The sequence below is a fragment of the Lepisma saccharinum genome, chromosome 21, assembly GCF_977018435.1.
Source record: "Lepisma saccharinum chromosome 21, izLepSacc3.1, whole genome shotgun sequence".
Classification (NCBI taxonomy): Eukaryota; Metazoa; Arthropoda; class Insecta; order Zygentoma; family Lepismatidae; genus Lepisma; species Lepisma saccharinum.
Window position 1 is genome coordinate 24,157,283 of NC_139249.1, and position 9,167 is coordinate 24,166,449.

Sequence of the window (9,167 nt, forward strand, 5' to 3'; positions counted from 1 at the left end):
TTTTTGGAAAACTTTTAGGTTGTCTTCCATTCAGAACCAACAATGACTGGCCTCACAAGACACATCGCATTATGTTACACCTCTATTCTTATTTTGCAAGACTACAAAATCTTTACCTTTGTTAGCTTGGTAGACTCCATTGTGAGCAGCTCGAAATTTGCTTTCTTCTCAGTCCACCTTATACTCTGGTTGCTATCATGGTACAATGGGCTGAAATTGACAAGGTACTTCGCAAAATGGTTTAGTCTACAATCTCACTGCAATTCTATTTTGGGATGTTTTCTGGATTTGAGTTTAAGACGTTCGTGTTTGCTGCGGGTCTGTCTTCTTTCTGTTCGTTTCACTGCATCACTTGTTTTGCAAATATACATTTCTGGTGAACTATCGCCAGCCTATTTCATCGTTTCTTTTCATGCGGATATGCTTTTCGTTTTCAACCTCAACATGTTCATCATGTCCTGCAAGGCTTGTAATGGTTCTTTCGCATTCGCGAGGCTTCAACTGAGCAGCAGATTGAAGAATATCACGTGCCTGTCTTCAACCACGGTGAAAAAAGTACAGGTGGTTGTTCTGCGACATTCATCGCATGATCAGCTTGACTGCAGATACTTTCGCTATCTCGTCTCTCATTATGTTCAGTCTTTTCCTCGTGGCTCAGATTCTAGCCTCGTTCTCGTGCATCGTTGGGGTTTCTGAAGATTTTCAAAGGATCTATATGTCGTTTGTAATTATCACCTATTGCTCAACAATGGGAATGATCTACTTGTGCTCCGGTGGTGAGTCAGTAACATCTGAGGTATGTAACACTTATTCTAATGTAAGTAGTTCAGTCTCTTTGTGATTTTCTCTAGGAAAGGTCTTTGCAAATTACGGAGGGTGATTCATAGATCTGTAAAACGTTTTAACGATACAACTGACAGTGGTTATTCTAACGACAAAGTTTCCAAATTGATTGTACACATCTCTGAAATGGTCTATGTGTCCACCTTTGCTCATACGGAAGGGCGACACCCATCCCCCAAATTGTTCTTTTTAAATATACAGGGTGGTCACAAAGTTGGCGTAGCACCACTTTATTTTCGACACTACGATGGTAATTAGTCTGATTACTTGATATGAACACATACCTGTGTCATTGATTAACCAACTGTGGTACTTCTTGGAGGTCCTTCAGAACGTTATTGAGGGAAACGTCTCCGCCCGGATAAAGGTCCTATTCAAACTTGCATCGCGAGGTGTGCCAAAATATGGCGCAGAGTTCGGCCGTGCTACGACAAAGACTGTCTCCATACCGATGTTCAGGACACACAAACCATCAGGTATGTGTTCATTTCAAGAAATTAACCAGTTCGCATTCATTTGTTTTCTCGTTTCGCTTCCCATGCCCTCGTATCTTTTGACAGTACTGCATAATTTGGCAACGCAGGAACACGGGAACAATGCAAACAGTTGAATGCATCGCCCGCGCTCCCTTCACTCGACTACAACACCACAGGGGCATTCTTATATTGATCAAGTTAAAACATTCATCCTTAGCTGCCTGATATTTAAATGCAGATCTCCAGCGAGATACGCTAACCACAGAACTTTGTATCTATGCTTGAGACTTTTATTGGTGTCTAATGGTAGTTTCCACCTTATTTTATCAACGTTTCTTGTTCGCATTGTTGTAACTGGGTCGTGAGGCTCGTCCGCTCATTTGCGTATGTTTCCCTTTCCTCGCATGCACCTTGTAGTGTATACCATTCCGAGATGTTACATAAATGTTAAATTGAGTCGTGATCCGTAAGGGAGAAAATTTAATAAGCAAAACGACCTCTCAAATGTTCGCTCTCCTTCGTTTCTTTCTTTGTGTATTTAGTTCCACTTACCTAAATCCATTATTAATTGTTTGTATAAATTATTTAATAAATTTATTTTTCATAAGATTATATGATTTTATAATGTCTGTAAACTATAGCTTTAGAATTTGTCACACACAGGAGATGTGCTAAGTAGAAGTTTCAGCGAGAATTGCATGGTTCTAGTAGCACTCAAACGAGAATATCTGGCATACCCTGCCACTGCTCTATCAAATGAGACAGCCCTATTTTTCCCAGATTTCTCGCTGTATTACCTGTGTAGATTTTTTCTGTGTCAATAGAGAAAAACACACTATCCCAGAGACCTGGGTTCTAGTCCTGGTCGAGCCTGCATTTTTAGCTAAAATTCTACTAGCTTGCATACAGAAGTGTTTTACATCATGCGGGCTCTAAAAGTAGAAGATATCTATTAAGCAGGTAAGTTTAAGAGCATTTTGTTATGTAATAATCTTAGAATACTTTAAGGTAGTTTATTTTTCATCTCAAGTGAAAAAGTCTAATACGAACGTTGATCTCAGACTAGTCTTGCTTCATATGAACATCTTCGTGTTTTTCATGAAATTTCATATGCCTAGAAATTTCGAAAGTGCATAAAGTGGGTGCAAGACTTCCTGTTAGTGGTCATTGCTATATTTTGCCCCTCTTGGTTTGCTCGTCATTCTGTTTTTTGATGTCTGTATCAAAAGTAGGGATGGCCCTAAAATTTGGATTACTGATATCCATCCAGATTTCAAACTATCCTATATTCGTTTCGGATACAACTAATAATCCGACTATCTCGGATAATCAGGATGTCGGAATATTCAGATAAAAAGTATGTGCAGGTGTTACTATTTCCTTTTTCAAGTTCAGTAAGTTATTCTGGTAAGAATAGTTTCTGAAATTATAGAAATTATTACCAAATAAAGGTTCAAGAATATCCTTGCCAAATGACCGGCATTCAAAAATAAGGAAACAAAAGTGATAACTCGACGTAAGCTTTCTTGATTCGTTGCTTTGATGTAAAATCCTATGTGATGCTTACTCTCTCGGACACGTCAAACCACGTTGATCTGGCCCGCCCAGATCATAATTTCCTACAGTAACCTCCCCCCGCCTCCCTCCCAATAAGGCAGTAGGTCACCGGGATTTCAAACTGAAAAAGCTACATTTTAAATTATATGCTAAAATATTTTACGTTGTTTTGGTACATCGGAAGATAATTTGCATTTATACTGAACTGAGCAGTACAGAGATCTATTGTAGACAAAATATAGTTAAACATTTAAAGGATGTACGGAGAATACAGATAAACGGACAGATTGAATGACGCTTTATTGATTAATAGCGCGATGTGCTAACCACTCCGCCACGGGGGCGGAGAATCCGTACTGTAGAAATACGAACATGGCGAATAGAAAATGATGAAAGTCCGTAAAATGGCTAAACTAGAAAACTATCCGGATAATGGGCACATTCCCCGGATAATTCCGTATCGATATTACTATAAAATTTTATCCGGATATTTCAATCCATAGTCAAAAGCGAGTTGTAACCGCCCTCTTTCCAATCAACCATAAGTTGAAAAACAAACACCACGTATATGAAGTAAAAAAATGTTTGCAGTATCTACCTTTTTGGTAAATATAGTGTTCCACAATTCAGTTTTGCATCGTAAAATTTATTAATATTGTGTTTGTTTATAATCACGTAGTAGGATGTGTCAGTGACATGAGTTTAATGACTAAATACTTCATATAGATTCAATAATGATTCTGGTAATGAACTGTCAGTCAAAGTAATGTGTTTCTTTTAATTATCTATGCATACAACTCAGTCTGCTTTTTATTGGAAAAATATAATTTAGCAAGTTTATTGGAATAATGTAGATTGTTTCGTTGGCATACATTTTCAGGATACACACTTTCAAGGAATGTATCCCAAAAACAACTGGTCCAAGACTCTGAAAGTTCGAAGTTCGAGAGCACATTCTTTCTTCACTAACCCAGTTCGTTGTCCTTGCTTTCAGTGTGACATCAAGGCCTTGTTGATTTTTGGAAAACTTTTAGGTTGTCTTCCATTCAGAATCAACAATGACTGGCCTCACAAGACACACTTTTGTCCTTTCTTAGCCTTATATTCCTTGATCTTGTACATCGCATTATGTTACACCTCTATTCTTATTTTGCAAGACTACAAAATCTTTACCTTTGTTAGCTTGGTAGACTCCATTGTGAGCAGCTCGAAATTTGCTTTCTTCTCAGTCCACCTTATACTCTGGTTGCTATCATGGTACAATGGGCTGAAATTGACAAGGTACTTCGCAAAATGGTCTAGTCTACAATCTTACTGCAATTCTACTTTGGGATGTTTTCTGAATTTGAGCTTAAGACGATCGTGTTTGCTACAGGTCTGTCTTCTTTCTGTTGGTTTCACTGCATCACTTGTTTTGCAAGCATACATTTCTGGCGAACTATCGCCAGCCTATGTCATCGTTTCTTGTCATGCAGATATGCTTTTCGTTTTCAACCTCAACATGTTTATCATGTCCTGCAAGGCTTGTAATGGTTCTTTCGCATTCGCGAGGCTTCAACTGAGCAGCAGATTGAAGAATATCACGTGCCTGTCTTCAACCACGGTGAAAAAGTACAGGTGGTTGTTCTGCGACATTCATCGCATGATCAGCTTGACCGCAGATACTTTCGCTATCTCGTCTCTCATTATGTTCAGTTTTTTTCTCGTGGCTCTGATTCTAGCCTCGTTCGCTTGCATCGTTGGGGTTTCTGAAGATTTCCAAAGGATCTACATGTCGTTTGTAATTATCACCTTTTGCTCAACAATGGGAATGATCTACTTGTGCTCTGGTGGTGATTCAGTAACATCTGAGGTATGTAACACTCTTTCTAATGTAAGTAGTTCACTCTCTTTGTGATTGTCTCTAGGAAAGGTCTTTGCAAATTACGCAGGGGGATTCATAGATCTGTGAAACATTTTAACGATACAACTGACAGTGGTAATTCTCAGAAATGGTGTATGTGTCCATACGCAAGGGCGTATCCAGGGGAACCGACACCCACCCCCCAAATCGTTATTTTCAAATATACAGGGTGGTCACAAAGTGGGTGTACCACTACTTTATTTTCGACACTACGATGGTAATTCGTGTTATTACTTGATATGAACACATATCTGTGTCATTGATTAACCAGCTGTGGGACTTCTTGGAGGCCCTTCATAACGTTTTTGAGGGGAACGTGTGACGATGCGATTACATATTATATAAAAACCCGCACCGTCACAGTTCACAGAAGTAACTTTCGTTTAAGAAAATAAAAACTAAGTTCTCATGTCCGCCGCCAGAGTGTAGCTCCCTCTGTCTGCTGTATACAGACGTTTTGCCTCCTGGCGACACTATCTAGTACCTCCCCAAAAATTACGCGGAAATTGCTGGTCCTCCAACACTCCAACTTCGTGCTTAGATTGAACCTGAAAGGACATTCTACCACCAGGCAGGTGCAGTCGCTCTTTTATCAGCCCGACCTTCTCGTACCGTGCCATAGAACTTGGGGTTTCATGACGAGCAACAAGAGCATGCATTAGACGACCTAGATCCCGGACTGTGAATTTGACTCGCCATGTCACTGAGGACTGATTGTTCAATACACATTTAAGGTACGTAGAATCGGAAAGTTCTGGTAAAATTGTGAGGTAAAAAGACCTATAGTGAAGTGAACATGAAATCTTGAACTTTGTGCAGCTCGCCGTACCCATCTTACTTCCGGGCCTTTTGTTATTTTTTTCTTTTAATTACGAAGCACGAATTCATTCATTCCCTTTGAATAAAACTACGACACAAAAGGTGAAATTTTTGAATGTTCTTTAAGTGGAAACGACGTCCTAGTTTTCGACCGTTGTAAGAATGCTCTCATTAAATTTGCAAAAATGGCTAGCCTATAGCCAACCCGTCGTCCACGTGTACGATTTTTCCAGATTTTGACCAGCTACTATAGAATTGTGAAAGTGCCACTAAAAAGGAACTGTCTAAAGATAATTTCCATTTTGCCACAGTGTTGATTATTCGTCTTTGGATTATTGAAGAGGGATTGCGAAAATATTTAACAAAAAGGCCTCATACGTAAATTCTTATGCGTCAAATTTCCCCCTCCCCCTTCTTGCAATTTTTCCTTCCGTCAAGTTTTTCCTCAAAATCAGTAGCATCAAATCGTTGACTTTTGTGATCGTAACATTATAAACACATATATAAATAGCACATTATTGATGAATAAATCCTCAAATACAAATAATTGTTGGGTAGGTTAAAAATGTGTAACTAAATCTTTGTACCTGAATATTAGAGTAAGATATATATATATATATATATATATATATATATATATATATATATATATATATATATATATATATATATACATATATATATATATACATATACATATATATATATATATATATATATATATATATATATATATATATATATATATATATATATGTCAAGCTCGCTGGCCGAGTTGTTTGTAACCGACGTAAGCCTTTATGTGTGAATGGCACAAGATACACAAAAAAAAGAAGCGTAACGAAAAATTGTGATTAAATTAATGTCTGCTATTTGATACGAGAATAATATTGTTGGGGATATATATATATGTTGAATATATATATATACGTGTTCTTATAATTGTTGAGTGACAAGTTTAAAGAAATAAAGGTCACAATTGTTAACATTTTTGCTTGTACGTTCTTTGCGTTTACAAATCACAAGCCACTAATATAAAATTTAGTAACCATCCATACGTTATGCTGTCGCGCAACGTGCGCACCGCGTAAGCTTAAGTGTATTTGAAAGAATATGGTGTATTCGTGTTTTTTTTTTTTGTGTAATTGAAATTGTTTGTTTTCAGGCGTCGAAACATATCCTGCTCTTTTTTTGGATTTTGGGGGGTTGCCTTTGATGTGTGTAATACCTTTGGCAGGGGAGAAATATTAAGTAATTATATCCTTGTTGGTAAAATTGGTACCTAACGGAAGTACTGCGCGCGTGATCCGTTCGACCCGTTATAACAGGGCTTTGCTCCCCGTTACGCGCGTGCGGACCAAGCAATTGCTGGATGCACATGCGGTAAAGGCGTTGCAGAAATCTATTTTGCGGCGTCTTGCCTAGGTTTAAAATAATCGCGGTTATTGACAATTACCACCACCGGCATTGCTTCCAACATGTTTATTCCTCACGGGCGTCAATAACCCCTAAACCAAAAGGACACGTCACAAAGTTTTGGTAGCAGAGCATGGTTGCTTTCCAATTTTTCAGTATTTTTTTTTCCCCTGCCACTACCCCCGGCCACCTCCCTAATATTTTGTTGAGCTCTGTTTATTTTCATTTATGTTATATAAACAATTAGGAAGTAGAGTAGTATTGTAGTGTGATTATTACACACAAATTTTTGAGATTTTTCAAGTTTGGGATTTTTCCCCCCCTGCCCGGAAAAAGGACTTATTCAAACTTGCATCGCGACGTGTGCCAAAATATGGTGCAGAGTTCGGCCGTGCTACGACAAAGACTGTCTCCATACCGATGTTCCGGACACTTGATCCATCAGGTATATGTTCATATCTAGAAATTAACTAGTGCACATTCATTTGTTATCTCTTTTCGCTTCCGATGCCCTCGTATCTTTTGACAGTGCTGCACAATTTGGCAACGCAGAAACACGGGAACAATGCAAGCAACTGAATGCATCGCCTGCGCTCCCTTCACTTGACTACAACACCACAGGGGCATTCTTATATTGGTAAAGTTAAAACATTCATCCTTAGCTGCCTTGTATTTGAATGCAGGTCTACAGCGAGATACGCAAACCACAAAGCCTTGCATTCGTGCTTAAGACTGTTATTGATGTCTGGTAGTTACCACCTTATTATATCAGCGTCTCTAGTTCGCATTTTTGTAACGGGGTCGTGAAACTCGTCCGCTCATTTGCGTATGTTTCCCTTTCCTCGAATTCACCTTGTAGTGTGTACCATTCAGAGTTGTTACATAGATGTTAAATTGAGTCGAGATCCGTAAGGGAGAAAATTTAATAAGCAAAACAACTTCTCAAATGTTCATTCTCCTTCGGTTCTTTCTTTGTGTACTTCCACTTAATTAAATCGATTAATAATTGTTTGTATAAATTATTTAATAAATTTATTTTTCAAAAATGTATCATTTTATCATGTCTGTAAACTAGAATTTGTCACACACAGAAGATGCGCTATGTAGAAATTTCAGAGAGAATTGCAAGTTCTAATAGCACTCAAACCATAATATCTGGCATAACCTGCCGTTGCTCTATCAAATGAGCCAGACCTGGTTTCCCCAGATTTTTCGCTGTATTACCTGTGTGAATTTTTTCTCTGTCAGTAGAGAAAAAACACGCTTTGCGAGAGACCCGTTTTCTAGTCCTGGTTTAGCCTGCATCTTTCGCTGAAATTCTACTAGTTTGCATTTAGAAGTGTTTTACATCATGCGGGCTCTAAAAATAGAAGTTATCTATTACGTAGGTAAGTTTATGGACATTTTGTTAAGTAATAATCTTAGAATATTTTAAAGTAGTTTATTTTTTGTCTCAAGTGAAAAAGTCTAATACGAACGTTGATCTCAGACTAATCTTGCTTCTTATGAACATCTTCGTGTTTTTCATAAATTTTCATATGCCTAGAAATTTCGAAAGTGCATAAAGTGGGTGCAAGACTTCCTGTTAGTGGTCATTGCTATGTTTTGCCCCTCTTGGTTTGCTCGGCATTCTGTTTTTTGAAGTCTGGATCAAAAGTAGGGATGGCCCCAATATTCGGATTACTGATGACCAGATTTCAAACTATTCTATATTCGTTTCGGATACAACCAATAATCCGACTATCTCGGATAATCAGGATGTCGGAATATTCAGATAAAAAGTATGTGCAGGTGTTACTATTTCCTTTTTCAAGTTCAGTAAGTTATTCTGGAAAGAATAGTTTCTGAAATTATGGAAATTATTACTAAATAAAGGTTCAAGAATATCCTTGCCAAATGACCGGCATTCAAAAATAAGGAAACAAATGTGATAACTCTACATAAGCTTTCTTGATTCGGTGCTTTCATGAAAAATCCTATATGATGCTTACTCTATCGGACACGCCAAACCACGTTGATCTGGCCAGTCCAGATCATATGTTCCTTCAGAAACCTCCCCCCCTCTCCCTCCCAAATGGCAGTTGGTCACCGGGATATGAAACTGAAAATGCTACATTTTAAATTATATATTAAAATATTTTACGTTGTCTTGG